At 41.7% G+C, this 14,885-nt stretch overlaps 1 protein-coding gene and 2 non-coding genes across 3 annotated transcripts in view; 2 read left to right on the top strand and 1 right to left on the bottom strand.

The window, feature by feature from the left end:
* The window catches only part of LOC102986055 (histone H2B type 1-C/E/F/G/I-like), a 43,035-nt gene that overhangs the window by 14,082 nt on the left and 14,068 nt on the right, over positions 1–14,885 (bottom strand). The window lies entirely within an intron of this gene.
* Positions 1,227–1,298, top strand: TRNAQ-UUG (transfer RNA glutamine (anticodon UUG)). The gene has a single exon. It is a non-coding gene; the product is annotated as a tRNA-Gln (tRNA).
* On the top strand, positions 4,983–5,054 carry TRNAQ-CUG (transfer RNA glutamine (anticodon CUG)). Its single transcript has one exon. It is a non-coding gene; the product is annotated as a tRNA-Gln (tRNA).

Genomic DNA, 14,885 nt, shown 5'->3' with positions numbered 1-14,885 from the left:
TCTAGATCCAGGAAAGCAAACAGTATTATTGCAAAACCATCCCGAAAGAGGTCAATTCCAACAAAGGAGTCTTGCTCTCAGCCATACCCCAGCACCAAGCGCAGAGCCTGGAATGTACACTCAGTGAATGACACCCCAACAAATGTTTTTTTACATCTTAATATAATAACCGTACATAGCACTTAGATGGTGTCTTTAGGGGAGTTTTCTTATCTCTAATCATCCTACTCTCACAAAACCCCATGCAAGCCCAACAATTTTGTAAACAATCATCATTTTTGATAACATATGACAAACTTAAATAGCCCCATAAGAAGACACTGACGTTCACTAAAGCATTACTTATAGTGGCAAAAAATTAGGGACAGTCCTACTGGGTAAAACTAAGGGAGTAGATCAGGAAAATTCCTGTTTCTAGAGTTGTTCAGGTTACTGTTACTGCATAATAAGCAGCCCAAGCTCGGTGGCACAAAACATTTTATTATGTTCATGGACTCTGTGATCAGGAATTAGGTCAGAGCACAGCAGGAATGGCTGTCTGCTTCAAGATGTCTGGGGCCCCAGGTGGAGGATCACTGACTTGTGATTCTTGGGACAGCCGCTGAGGGCTGGAATCGTCTGGAAGCATCTTCACTCACATGTCTGGCAGCTGACACTGGCTGTGGGCTGGGACTGTCTGCCAGAGCACTTTTATGTGGTCTGGCTTCCTAAATGTGTGGTGGCCCAGAATGTTCAGACTTCTCATGTATTCCAAAAGTGAGTCTCCCAGGACACTTAATCAGAAGCTGTGACTTCCTATCTCAGGATAAAAGGCAAAATCCTAACCAGGTCCCACACAGCATTGCCCGTTGTATATAAGATGATTAAGTGGGAGGTACAAAGGTGGAAGCAGGGATTTCACCCTTAGAAAAGGTCCCTGAAAACCCAGATGAAAATGTCGTTTTACAAAAGTTGTGCAGTTCTAACGATAATTCTTGGGTATAGGACTGTCCTGAGCACAGCTGGACTTCCAGCATCTCTGGCCCTGTTCTGTCAACGCCAGTTGTGCCCTGAGCCATTGAGACAACCAAAACACCCACAAGTTTTCAAAATGCTCCTCCAGGGGGCGGTACAGTTTTGTTGGTGGGGTGGGGGGAACACGTTGTTTAAAATTTACTAGTTGGGATCCGGTGCCTAAAAGATGGATATTTGTCACAAGAGATACCTTTCCAAAATAACCCCTCGTGGGCCCCATGGTGTAATGGTTAGCACTCTGGACTTTGAATCCAGCGATCCGAGTTCAAATCTCGGTGGGACCTTGGCAAATGTTCTCGTTTTCATTTTTATTTCTGCAATCTCGTCCCTTAAAACCAGCATTTCCCCCTGTAATCCAGCCCACCACACGTCAGTCATAATGAGAAATAGTATCTTGGTCAAGCTTCGGAAATCGGAGCCCACCGGCTGCTGGGGCGAAGCTGTATGCAGAAAACAGCGCCGCAGGGAGCAGCCGCCAATCCTGTAACCTGTGCCCAGGTCCGGGCGCGGAGGGGCTGTCTCTCGGCTGTCGCCCCTGGCTTTATTCCTAGAAAGGAATCTATGTACGCATGCAAACGGACTTTCTGTTTTTAAAAGAATGGCCACATTACCCTAAAACTGGAAAAGGAAGTCTAAACTGAGATGTGATAAATATCTGATTAGAAGCTGCTTTCCCTCGCGGCTTTGCTCTTCACTGAGCTTTCTCAGAGGGTGGCATCCGAGCCCACACAGGCAGAGCACGATGGATTAGCAGTCCCGGGGCCATAACCACTTTCAGGCCACCTCGTCCCATCTTAGCTGCAAATTCCTTAGATTCTTTCTTAGACTTATATTAGTAATACTTCTGCACTTCGATTAAGTTGATCCGTGTGGTACAGTTCTTCAAACTGCAGGTAGCAACTCATGAGTGAGCAGCCGTTGTTGTCACCTTTGAGAATCCTAAGACAGGACAAGTTCTTTCCACTTTGCTCGGGGCAGCTTTCCACATTTTAATGATTGCTGCCCTAACCTGCCCACATCTCCAACCTCATTTGTCACTGTTCCTGTCACACACCTCCCTCCAAATTAGCTTCTAGTCACAAGCCACGATAAAATTATTTCTATTCTTTCTTTTTTTTTTTTCCTCTCCACATTTTCTACCAGGAAAACTTTTTTGCCCTCCCATTTCCCCTCATGTTATGAGGTCTGATTCTCTACTCATTCCTCAAATATTAACTTAGCCCTTTCAGCCCTTCTTACTGAGGCCTTCATTGACTCCCTTCCTCTAGGCTTAAGTGCCCCATCTGTTTCCTCAGCACCGAATGTCCTCTTCTCCTACCACCTCACGTTTTAATTGCTTGTTTGATAAGCCCTCCCTCCTGCTCTAGACAGCAAGGTCTCCTAGGGGAGAGACCAGTACTGTGGCCTTGTTCACCTTTCAGTTCTCAGTCCCACAGTCCCTGGTTCCTGTTAGGAGTTCAAAAATACTTGCTGAGTGCAGGGAGTTCCCTGGTTCCTAGTGGTTAGGATTCTGGGCTTTCCCTGTTTGGGGAACTGAGATCCCACAAGATGCATGGCCAACAAAACAAAACAAAACAAACAAACAAAAAACAAGTTGCTGAGTGCATGAAGTTTTCACCTAATCTGGTTTGATCATCCCAGAACCCAGATAGTTCATGTCCATGCTTGGTTCCAAATCTTTCTGCTCCACTTCTTCCCAGATTTCTTCTCACTCTTTTCCTTCAATGATCCCAAGTCTACAGTGACTCTAAGAACAAGTCTTTGCCCAAGACTGGAGCAGAAGCCACCCTGAAGGTGAATGTCAACCACGACTCTGGCTTAATGAGACCACAGCAGTAGCTAAAGTTGGGTGGGGGATGTGTAATTGGAGCACCGAATTTTGCACTTTTGAATGAGAGTTTGAAAAGAAAGTCTCCTTTGACTACATTCTTGCCCTGTCTTCCTGAAGTATGTATGTGCCTAGTTTTGGTTACCTATTGGTTGTAGGGAGGCCAGTACCTGCCATGGGCTTAGCCTCTGGAAAGCACTCATTACACATTTGTCCTTCAGTTGAAGATTTTTGAGTGCTGCACAGAAAGCTAGGATTTAGGCTGAAGGTGTTCTTTTTCCCTTTCTGAGGGTGCAGGAAGGAGACAGACCTTAACCTCTGAACTCTGCACTTATTTGTCCCCTACTCAGAAGGGTTTCACTTGCTGCTCTCATCACAGTTTGCCTGGGGGCAAGAGTCTGGGAAAGCTGTAGGATGTGACCCTGGAGAAGTACAGATGCTTTTCTCTGCTAGACGGGGAGCCACTGCTGCACAAGTCACAGGCACCTTCCTGCACGTGGTGCACTTTTGTTAACATATCAGGAACCACGCAGGGTCAAGGCCATTGGGACTATTCTTCCCTGTGGCGTTGGAAAATGTAATTGAACTGGTGTATTCGTCGCTGACTGGTTATGCCGAGGGAAGAGGAATCTACCTGGCTTTCCCCGCAGAGGTTGAAAAGCATCTCCTTTGTAAGGACATTTTTCTTGAATCTGCCAGGTTTCGACAGTTTAGAATCTCCAGTGGAGGATGTTTACCCTCTCTCCTGAGGGTTTCCTACCCACTCTATGCAAAAAATGAACCGTCCTTGGCCATTCTCCACCTGTTCTAAGCTTGAGGAAAACTCCCAACCCAGCTTTCCAGAAAAGAACCAATTTAAGATTTTTCCAGTAAAAGCCACCCTGAAAAACTCCTTCTGCAAGGGAATCTTGCAAGAAGCCTGGTGTTTACAGGGATACTTATAGGGTTGTGGAGTTTTTTGCTGGTTTGTTTGGGGTATTTGGTGGGGTTTTGTTTGGGGCGGGGAGGGAGGGCTTGCGCTTTACAGTCTGTGTCCACAAGAGGGCGCGCCGTCCTCGAAGCCCGCCTCCAGCGTTATCTTCGCTTAAAATCTGAAATCCTGGTAAGCAACCCCAAGCTGCAAGCCAAGAAATTCAGTTTCAATTAGGCCAGTCTCATCCTACAGGCGTCGAATTCTGGGAAAATATTTGGAGCAAAACTGGACTTCCCTATACGACTAAAGAATTTGCTAGGCACTCACTCCTAAACTTGCGCAGGATATCGTCGAGCTCTGAGCCAGCTAAAAGCCAGCCCAAGGAGTTTGTGAAGATACTGGATTAGGATGCGACTCAGAACATTCACCAAGACCCATCACAGAAACTGATTTGTCTTGTGGGTTTTCACAAAGTGTGGGCGCCTATGTGTGTGCGGGAAATAGATGTGACAGGCGGAGCGGGAATTTTCTTTGTGTCCTTTTGGGAGTCTCCTCTGCTCATATTTCCCGTTGGTGAAAGGAGAGCAGGAGGACCCTGGGGCTGGACTCGGTCCTAGGAAAACTCCCGAGCGCATCTCCTTTCTGCTTCCGCCCTACCGCCCCCCAACTCTGAGTTGTGTTCCCAGGACTGCAGGGATCCTTCCTCCAGCCGCGTCTTCCAAGCATGTTTATTTCAGTTTTTCCTTAAACACCAATGTCTCCTCTGCTACTTTGGTAAATCTTTCCATAACGCGTCCGTAAAAGAGAAAGATTATCACCCTAGAAAAAGAGGATTTTTCGTGACAGCAACAGGATCCGATAAAGTATGGTGAAAGACACCAGGTCTCTGCCTCAGTTTCTTCACCTGTAAAATAGCGATAATGCCTCCCATCTCACAGGGCGATTGTGAGCCTTGGGTGAAGTAATGGTACAGAACACTTGTCACAAAACCGAGCACTCTGTGGGAATGGGTGAGTGGAGGGGAGGATTCCTAACATTTGGAAGTCAATGTTTTCTATCAGATTCTGGCTAAAAGATGGATGTAGGCATGTGACAGGTAAGCGTCCATGACTTAATCCTAGAGGAGGAAAAGCAAAATGTGCTTATACCTTTCAGATAACCAGATCAAGGGACTTAGGGAGGAGGAACTATATCATCAAAGAATTTAGCAAAAGTTGGGTGAGAATAGGCCCCATGGTGTAATGGTTAGCACTCTGGACTCTGAATCCAGCGATCCGAGTTCAAGTCTCGGTGGGACCTGAGGTTTACCTATCTCAACTGGTTATCCATCTCCTCTCTGCAAATTTCTGATAATTTTGTTATTTCTACGGAAGCTTTCCCATTCCAACCCCTAGAAATTTTCATCCGCAGACACATGAGCTAACTTGGGGGAAAAAGTCCTGTCCCTTTCATTAGGTTCAAACACAAGTTTACTCTTCATATACCAAATACTTCTCAAAAATACTTTGAGATACTTTTTATTGATCACATGTTACTATTAAACTTGAAAACAACTCAAACTGGGGGGCGGGGGGAGATTCTTAAAATACAAAGACACTCATTGGAAATAACTAAATATCATATCTCATTTTTAATATATTTTTCTGTTTCAGAGTAGTATAATAATGTCACAGCCTTTAAGCATAAAAAATGCAATATATGGGGATAAAATTCCATGACAGCTGTAGAACAGAAATGCCTTTGAAAGAGAAAAATAACTCATGAATATTTTTTCGACTGTTAAATAAAAGTATACCAAGTACATTTTCAAAGGATGCTAGGGTATATCAAATTGCTCTTAGGTTCCAATGGAAAAAAATCAATGATGGATTGGACTCTTTTAATGTTCAAATCTTACCATATACTGGCAATTACATTCTTTAGAATGATTTAAATTTATTAAGAAACATTTTAGAAGACCACTGGAAAGCAGTGTGTAAGAGCATCAAAATATTTGGCAATTCATAAAGACTAAGGAATTAAGATAGCATGAAGACACTGTCCTTGGTTAAAACAATGAAGTGATAGACCAAAGCAGCCCCCTCACCATCATCTCATTCTCAGCCTCATTCATTTCTAATTTTCAGGTGGATTTTTTTCTGCTGTGAATTTCCCATTTGTGTACATCTGATTTAAGATAGCTTATTATGATTTTTATAGGCTTTCATCGAAGCATATTTTTATTAAGCCTTTGTTGCTCAAACTTTTATTATGCGATAGTTTCCAAGTAAATTTTTTTCTTCTGAGTTCTCTTATTATTCGCAACTACATGTTTTATTATTTTATATTTTGTATTTAAGTCACTAATCTATCTGGAACTTGATTTGTTACTGGCTGAGAGGTAAATATCCAACTTTGTTTTCTCCAATAGGCAAAGTTAGTTATAGCATCACAATTTATTTTAAAATCAATTTTGCCTACCTACTGAATTGAAATATCAACTTTGTCATTTATTAATTTCTACATATCCTGTATCCATTTTTAAATTTATCTATTTCCCTCTATGTATATACTTATGACAGTGCTAGGATCTTCTGATTAGATTTTCTTTTAATACATTTTACTGCCCATAGAGCATTCTTCCCCTAGGCTATTTGACATTTTCAGGTGCAGGGGAATAAGAAGATAAAGAGGGGGAGGTTGGAGATTTAAATAATGTTTCATTTTGTAATTTCAAGCTCCTGGTAAAGAACTGAGAACAAATTGAGATAAGCTGACATATGAGCCAGTTAGCCTGGGGTAGAGAAATCCCCACAGTTGGGTTTCAGTCCTTTGGATCTCTGTTTATTTATCTTACTCATAGTAAAGATGCCGGTGCCATTAAACATGGTCCTTTCTTTGGTGAAGCCTGCAGGCTTTGAAGAGATCCAGAAAATAACAATCATAGGTCATAAAAGGGTTTCAGCACTTGTTTGAGATATTTGGGATGTGATAAAGCTCATAGTTTACACAAATAAAGCCAAGGGTTCAATCTCTGAGGGACATCTTTCTTTATGATCCACACCTCAAGGACAGTCTGTGACTGTCCTACTTTTCCCTGTCTTCCACTGTTCCCAGTTCCTTCTCTATTCCTCCCACCAGACCTGTTTTGAGTTTTGTTTGTTTTCTTTATTCTCTTTCCTGCCTACTTGCAAAGTAAACCAACTGTGAAGCATTGTCGCTGCTCTTTTTGAGATAAATTGAAGGACTGCATTTAAGGCTTGGAACTGTCAGAAGCACTTTAGTAACATCAGGCTTGTTTGTAAATGCTTGCAGCAAGAGACCTACAGATTGAATGGCAGTTTCAAATCCTGAAATCACACTGAGGCTTTTATATCGTATGTATGAATCAAAGAATTTATATGGAGAAAAGTCAAAAAGTTTATTCTAAGCTGGATTCGTCTGGAGTCTTGGGAATGAAACACCTGGAGAATGGTGAGAAAATTGCATAAATCCTTGCTCACTGCGGTTGAGCTCTCAAAATGTTCTGTTCATTTCCACAAAATCTCACTGACTCCTTCAAAGTATAGGGCACTGCACCAGAAGATGGGGTCTCTACAACTAACAGCTAAACATATACAACTAAGTACAAAACAAAACAAACAAGCAAACAAAAAAACAGGTGTGGATCTTTTTCTCCAGACCACTGGCCAAGAATGCAGTGAACTGGGTTACTTTTCTCCAAAATTAGTTGTCTCCACAGTTGTCTCCAAATCAAAAGATGTCCCTCAGAGATTGAACCCTTGGCTTTATTTGTGTAAACTATAGGCTTTATCACATCCCAAATATCTCAAACAAATGCTGAAGCCCTTTTATGACCTATGATTGTTATTTTCTGGATCTCTTCAAAGCCTGCAGAGTTCGCCAAAGAAAGGACCGTGTTTAATGGAACCAGCATCTTTACTACGAGTAAGATAACTAAACAGAGATCTAAAGGGAGCATGCTAGAGGGCAGGAAGGAGATATTAAAGAAACAATTAAAATATGTGGTGGTATGACAAGGGCAGTCTGGGTGCTGAGGAAGCATACATGGGAGCAGCTAAGCCGAGATAAAGGAAGCCAGAGAAGCCTCAGTAAGAAGCCCTGTAAAGCCTACGCTTGGATCTGAGGAACTAGAAGAGAATCAAGGCAGGTGGTGAAGTGAGAGCAGAGAGAGGATGTCTAAAGAATCCCCCCACAGCTCATGCCTGGAAGACAAGTGTCAAGACCGAGGAGGGAGATGCAGCAGGTTGAGGGTAACAGCGTCAAAGTGTAAAGGGCTCCTCGGGCACACCCTCCTTATTTACCTGTCTGCTCTCAATGTTCCATTTTAAGCAAAAGTCCTCCCTTTTCTCCATTAATTAAATATCTATCATTGATCTGGACTCATGGAATCTTATTTTTTTTTTTCCCGACTACACGGTGCTCAAATTAGCCATATTTACCTAGTAGAGCCCTTTCAAGCTGGGTTCTGGGTCCTTGAAGATACCACTGTCATTTGTTTGAGCACGTTCTTACCTTCTGACATAACTAGCTGTTCCAGGCTTGACTTGCATCTACCCTGCCCCAGCCCCGAAGTCAGCCATTTCTCAGAGATGCCCTGGTTTCTTTCAATGGGGGATAGTGTTGGAGGCCCTCCTGGGGACTTGTTCTAGTTACTTCTATGATATCTGCTTCTTGGCCCTTTTAATGGAAAGACCTAAGAAATACATGTGCATGTATATACACATGTGCATATATACATACACACATGCATATGCATATATGTGCACATATACATGCCTATATACATACATATACATACTTAAAAAATCATGAGCTCACAATGATACCTCCAACTCTACTCCAACTCTGCAGGATTCTTTCTGGCATTACCTCATTCCATATCTTTACTTGTCCCTTCTTCCACACTGAGATCCGTAGCTCCAACAATATCAGCATATTTCCTCACTTGCTTTCTAGACCCACACAGTGGCTAAAGAACAGCTTTGCTGTCCACTACCAAAAAAAATCTACTGAAAAGTGTTGAAGATTTGTTTGCAGTTCTCCCCTACATTGACCGAGAGTAAAGGTACACTGTCAACTGCTGTTGTCACAAATTACATTCTTCACTCTTCCATGTAGTTATGATAATGGGATAGAATTGAGCTCATTTGTTGTGTTTTGGATTTTTTTCCCCTCCACTTCCTATCCTTGCTGATTTAATATTATTTTTTGAAAATGTAGAAGATTCACACGCTTTCAAAAGGTAAACGTGGGCTTCCCTGGTGGCGCCGTGGTTGAGAATCTGCCTGCCAATGCAGGGGATACAGGTTCGGGCCCCGGTCTGGGAAGATCCCACATGCCGCAGAGCAACTAGGCCCGTGAGCCACAACTACTGAGCCTGCGCGTCTAGAGCCTGTGCTCCGCAACAAGAGAGGCCGCGATAGTGAGAGGCCCGCGCACCGCGATGAAGAGTGGCCCCCGCTCGCCGCAACTAGAGAAAGCCCTCGCGCAGAAACGAAGACCCAACACAATCAAAAATAAATAAATAAACAAAAGGTAAACGTATACAAAAAAGTGTACTCAGAGAAACGTTCTCCTGATATCCCTTATACTCCATTTACCCCAGAACTATTACTATCCTTTTAGATAACCAGCTTCACTGGTTTACCTTTGCGTTTTCTTTTCAAAGGGAAAAACACATATATTTTCCTAATCCTCCTCCTTTTTTTTGGAAAAAAGATAGCATACTATAATCCTGATCTGCCCCCGCACCCCCCCCCCACTTAACAATATCTCCTGGAAATCATTCCATATCTTTTTTGTAGCTGCATAGCATTCCTTCTCTGAGTCCACATGTCATAGTTTATTCAACCAATCTCCTATGCCTGGACATTTAGTTACTTAAAATGCTTTTAGGGGGTAAACAAGCAAAATAAATTGAAGGTGGTTGGTCCTGCCCAATAAGAACATATTCACCAGCAAAGTAAAGGAACAAAACAGGTCCACCTCGTGCAAATTTTTATTAATATTTTTTTCTTTTGATATTTTGCTCTGTGAATTCTCATTGTTTAGAAGAGTTTATATTTTCTTGTCATACTATAGGTACTCATTTAAAAGTATTTTAATTAGAAATTTTCTCTCAATTTCTTTGGCAAATATATCAGTAAAACTTCTATTTTTCCTCTGAGTTTGTCCATGGAATTCTTTTTTTTTTTTTAGTGTGTTAGTTTCTCCTTTACAACAATGTGAATCAGTTATACATATACATATGTTCCCATATCTCTTCCCTCTTGTGTCTCCCTCCCTCCCACCCTCCCTATCCCACCCCTCTCATGGTCACAAAGCACAGAGGTGATCTCCCTGTGCTATGCGGCAGCTTCCCACTAGCTATCTAATTTACATTTGGTAGTGCATATATGTCCCTGCCATTCTCTCACTTCGTCACAGCTTACCCTTCCCCCTCCCCATGTCCTCAAGTCCATGCTCTAGTAGGTCTGTGTTTTATTCCTGTCCTACCACTAATCTCTTCATGTCCATGGAATTCTGATGCACAAAATTTACAAAATTTTTTCAAAACATATTCTAATTTTTTTCTACCATTTCACATGTAACTCCTTTGCTCCTTGTTTTTCTCATAACATTCCCATGAATGTAGTTTATGTAAGCATGAATAAGGAGAGGGTATAAAATCTGTTTTCCCAATTATTGTTACATAAATTGCTTCAGAGAAGAATATCATAGTATGTTACTATTAACTTGAAACGCACTTAATAAATCATGCATAGGAACGAACAAAAGAGTGAAAGGAGCCTGAAACTCCCATTCAAGTAAAAAGGCTATATTGGTTTACAGTAACCATTGGTATCAGGCAAAATTAAGTAACAATGTTTTTTCTTTGTAAGAAAATGTGCAAAAAAATAAAATATTATATTCAACCTCAGTGTATATTCTCTGGAAGATAGAAGGTTAATTTGTTGGAAGTAAACATGAAATTTGTCACCTCCTCTTCCTCTGCTCTAAAGGTAAGACTTGCCTCTATCTTGAAATGAGTGAGAAGGAAATTGTGCAATCATCTGGGGAGAAAGAAGGAAAATACTAAATACATTCCTAGACGAATTTTATGAAATCAAACAGTTTCTCAGAGGCCATCTTCTCAAGATCCTAGAACGTAAGTACTACAAACATGTAGCAGAGGATGGTTTCTATCCATCGACCTCTGGGTTATGGACCCAGCACGCTTCCGCTGCGCCGCTCTGCTCTGGGTCTGCCATCCCCCGTCCTCTTTCTTATCATATGAGAGATCACCCACTTTGCCAGAGTAAATGTTTTGCTTTTCCTCCCTCTTTTCTTGGTCTCTCTAATGTTAACTCCCCCAAGAATCAAATGACCCCAGTAGTCCCCTCCGAGTTGCGCTTTCCCAATCTGCCAAAGATTCGTCAAGTTCCGACATCTTTCCTTCAGGAGCTGCTCTGAGCTCAGAGGAGAAACTGAAGCAAGTCGAGCAAAGCCCTGGATAGTCCTTCCTTACGGATAACCGAGGAAGGCATGAATTCAGACTTGAGGAGGAAGAATATTAACCAGGTTGCTGCGTTTCCCATCCTCATGAAAATTTCCTTGAGGAAACTAGAAGTAGCATTTCCACGTATCGACTAACTAAGTGCCATTTTCAGCTTCCCGGGCACCTGGTATACCCTCTCAGGCCTCTCCCTTGGCTTTGTGGAAAGGGGCTTCCTATCCCTTTGAGGTCATGTCTGCGGACAGTTTTCTCTCGCCCTCAGCGAATGCTGGCTCTCCTAGACCACAGGCCTGGATAGAGATCTCTGACCCCTTTTATCCTATACTCTGTCTGCCAAGTCCCTTCCCCAACTTCCCCCTTTTGCTCTTTTCAACAACTTCCTTCTGTCTCTTCAGGGGTTTCTCTGTCTTCATCAAATACTTGTTTTTCCAGTCCCAGGACAGGTAGGGGGTTGGTGGTTATTATTATTGTAGGGGAGGAATAATTTCCCCTCTACCCTCATAGGCCAGGAACCCTGTGACAAAAGGCATATCAGCAAAAGAAAAACAAACAGAAAGTTATTAACATATATACCTCATGTATAGGTGGGAAATATCCAGGGGAAAAAAGAGTGACTCCCACAGGTGTCTTAGAACTCAGACTTAAATATCATCTTCAGCTAAAGACAAAAGAAAGAAAAGGGTAGGGGAGGCCAGATAGGAGGAGGTGACCAGAAAAACATGGTAACCAAGAGTAAGATTTGTTATACACATTTAAGGCAGGGTCTTCTCCATTGATAAGGGTCTAAAATTGTCTCCAGGTATTAACCTTTGTCTTTCCTAGTAGAGAGGGGAGGAGAGACACCTGTGTAAATTTATGTCCTGCTTTTAAGAAAATAGGAGGAGGGAAAAGATTCTTTTGAAACAGGGCTTTGAAAGGCCACTCTCACTTAAGCCTTTGGTTGCCACTTTTTCTACGTGTTGAAAGTGAAATCCTCATCCCCTCAGAGAATTTTCTGAATTTTCAACGAGTCAAGACACCAAAGATGAGATCGGTTAAGGACCAACATCTCTGCACCATGGATTGGATACCTCAGGAGAGAATCTGAATGAAAACGCTCCGTGGGCAATTCGCAGTTGGCAGAATGTGGGCTGGGATCCCAGCAGCCAGGTGTGAAGCTGTGCAGGGAGGCCCAATTAAGTTTTCATCACCTTAAACATCCAGAAGCTGCATTACAATCAGGATACCAGTTCGTGTTTTGTTGCCTGTTTTATCTGTTATTTGGGCTAAGTAAACCTAGCGATGGGGCATTGTTATAAATGGAATTGTGTCCCCCAAAACTATATGCTGAAGCCCTAACCCTCAACTTAACCATATTTAGAAATAGGCCCTCTAAAGAGGTAATTAAGATTAAATGAGGTCTTAAGGGTGGGGCCCTAATCCAACAGGAATGGTGCCCTATAGGAAGAGGGAAAGAAACCAGGGATGTCCACCCACAAAGGCCACAGGAGGACAGAGGGAGAAGGTGGCCATCTGCAGGCTAAGGAGAGAGGCCTCAAGAGAAACCAAACCTGAGACACCTTGATGTTGAACTTCCAGCCTCCGGAACTATACGAAAATAGATTTCTATTGTTTAAGCCACCCAGTCTGTGGTATTTTGCTATGGTGGCCCCAGCAAAATAATACAGGCATTTATTATGTGTATGGGTTTGATTCTCAGTCAAACTTTAAAAGCCCCCCATGGTGTTCATGCAGAGTGGCCAGGTGGTCGTCATATGAGGTCACAGTGTTCACACAATCTCTTTAAAATATCAGTTTCTAGATGTATAACTTCCAGTTTTACTCATTCTCATATTTTACCTGTAGGTGGACACACCTGCTATGAGTGTCTCAGGTTCTCCTTTTTCACTTTCCCTTGGAACATTCATCTTTCTCCAACTTTTTTTTTAAATTAATTTTTATTAGAGTATAGTTGCTTTACAATGTTGTGTTAGTTTCTACTGTACAGCAAAGTGAATCAGCTGTACATATACATATATCCTCTCTTCTTTGGATTTCCTTCACATTTAAGTCACCACAGTGCATTAAGTAGAGTTCCCTGTGCTATACAGTAGGTTCTTATTAGTTATCTATTTTACACATAGTATCAATAGTGTATATGTGTCAATCCCAATCTTCCAATTCCTCTCACCCCCCTTTCCCCCTTGGTATCCATACATTCATTCTCTATGTCTGTGTCTCTATTTCTGCTTTGCAAATAAGGTCATCTATATCATTTTTCTAGATTCCACATATATGCGTTAATATACAATATTTGTTTTTCTCTTTCTGACTTACTTCACTCTGTATAACACTCTCTAGGTCTATCTGTGTCTCTACAAGTGACCCAATTTTGTTCCTTTTTATGGCTGAGTAATATTCCACTGTATATACGTACCACATTTTCTTTATCCATTCCTCTGTTGATGGACATTTAGGTTGCTTCCGTATCCTGACTATTGTAAATAGTGTTGCTATGAACACTGGGGTGCATGTGTTCTCCAACTTTTCAAAAGAAAACACCTCTACTCCTTTCAGAATAGTAATATAGTTAACTGCCCTGGAGTGTAAAAATCCTCTGGAATAGATTAAGATACAGCAGAAATACTGATGTCTGAAAAGCCCCTTTAAATCAATACCCTGAGCTCAGTCCCAGTTGCTTATTGTACATAAATTCATAGATGAGGTTATAAAATTTCCTCATTTCCTTCTAAAAGGGCTGTTGTATCACTGAGTATAGAAGTTACATACATTGGCAATAATACAGAGTTTTGTATGTCCTTGAAAATTTATTTGAAATCATAGAAGCAACATTATTATTAATTTTTGCCAAGATTTTTTGGATAAAAAAAATCATACATCTATATTGCTGTGCGGGAAGTATCTGTTCTAGTCTTCTCTCCTTGACTTGTAGGTGGCTATCTTCTTTCTGTGTCTACACATTGTTTTCCCTCTGTGTTTGTGTCCAAATTCCTCTTCTTATAAGGACACCAGTCATACCAAATGAGGGCCCACCCTAATGGTCTCACTTTAACTTAATCACCTCTGTAATGATTATATTCAAATACAGTAGTCACATTCTGATGCATTTGGGGGTTAGGACTTCAACAAATGAATTTGGTAGGGGACACAATTCAGCCTGTAACAGATGCATACATACTAAGGATTGTTATGTCTTCTTGGAGAATTGACCCTTTTATCATTATATAACGCCCCTCTTTATTCCTGATAATTTTCCTTGCTCTGAAGTCTTCATTGTCTGAAATTAACATAGTTTAATATAGTTACTCCAGTTTTCTTTAGACTAGTGTTAGCATGATTTAGCTTTTAATCTATCTGTATCTTTATATATATATATATATATATACAGCAGGTTCTTATTAGTCATCAATTTTACACACATCAGTGTATACATGTCAATCCCAATCGCCCAATTAATCACACCACCACCCCCACCACCCACCGCTTTCCCCACTTGGGGTCCATACGTTTGTCCTCTACATCTGTGTCTCAATTTCTGCCCTGCAAACCAGTTCATCTGTACCATTTTTCTAGGTTCCACATATATGCATTAATATACGATATTTGTTTTTCTCTTTCTGACTTACTTCACT

Source organism: Physeter macrocephalus, chromosome 18, assembly GCF_002837175.3.
Source record: "Physeter macrocephalus isolate SW-GA chromosome 18, ASM283717v5, whole genome shotgun sequence".
Classification (NCBI taxonomy): domain Eukaryota; kingdom Metazoa; phylum Chordata; class Mammalia; order Artiodactyla; family Physeteridae; genus Physeter; species Physeter macrocephalus.
This window is presented reverse-complemented; position numbering and strand designations above follow the sequence as displayed.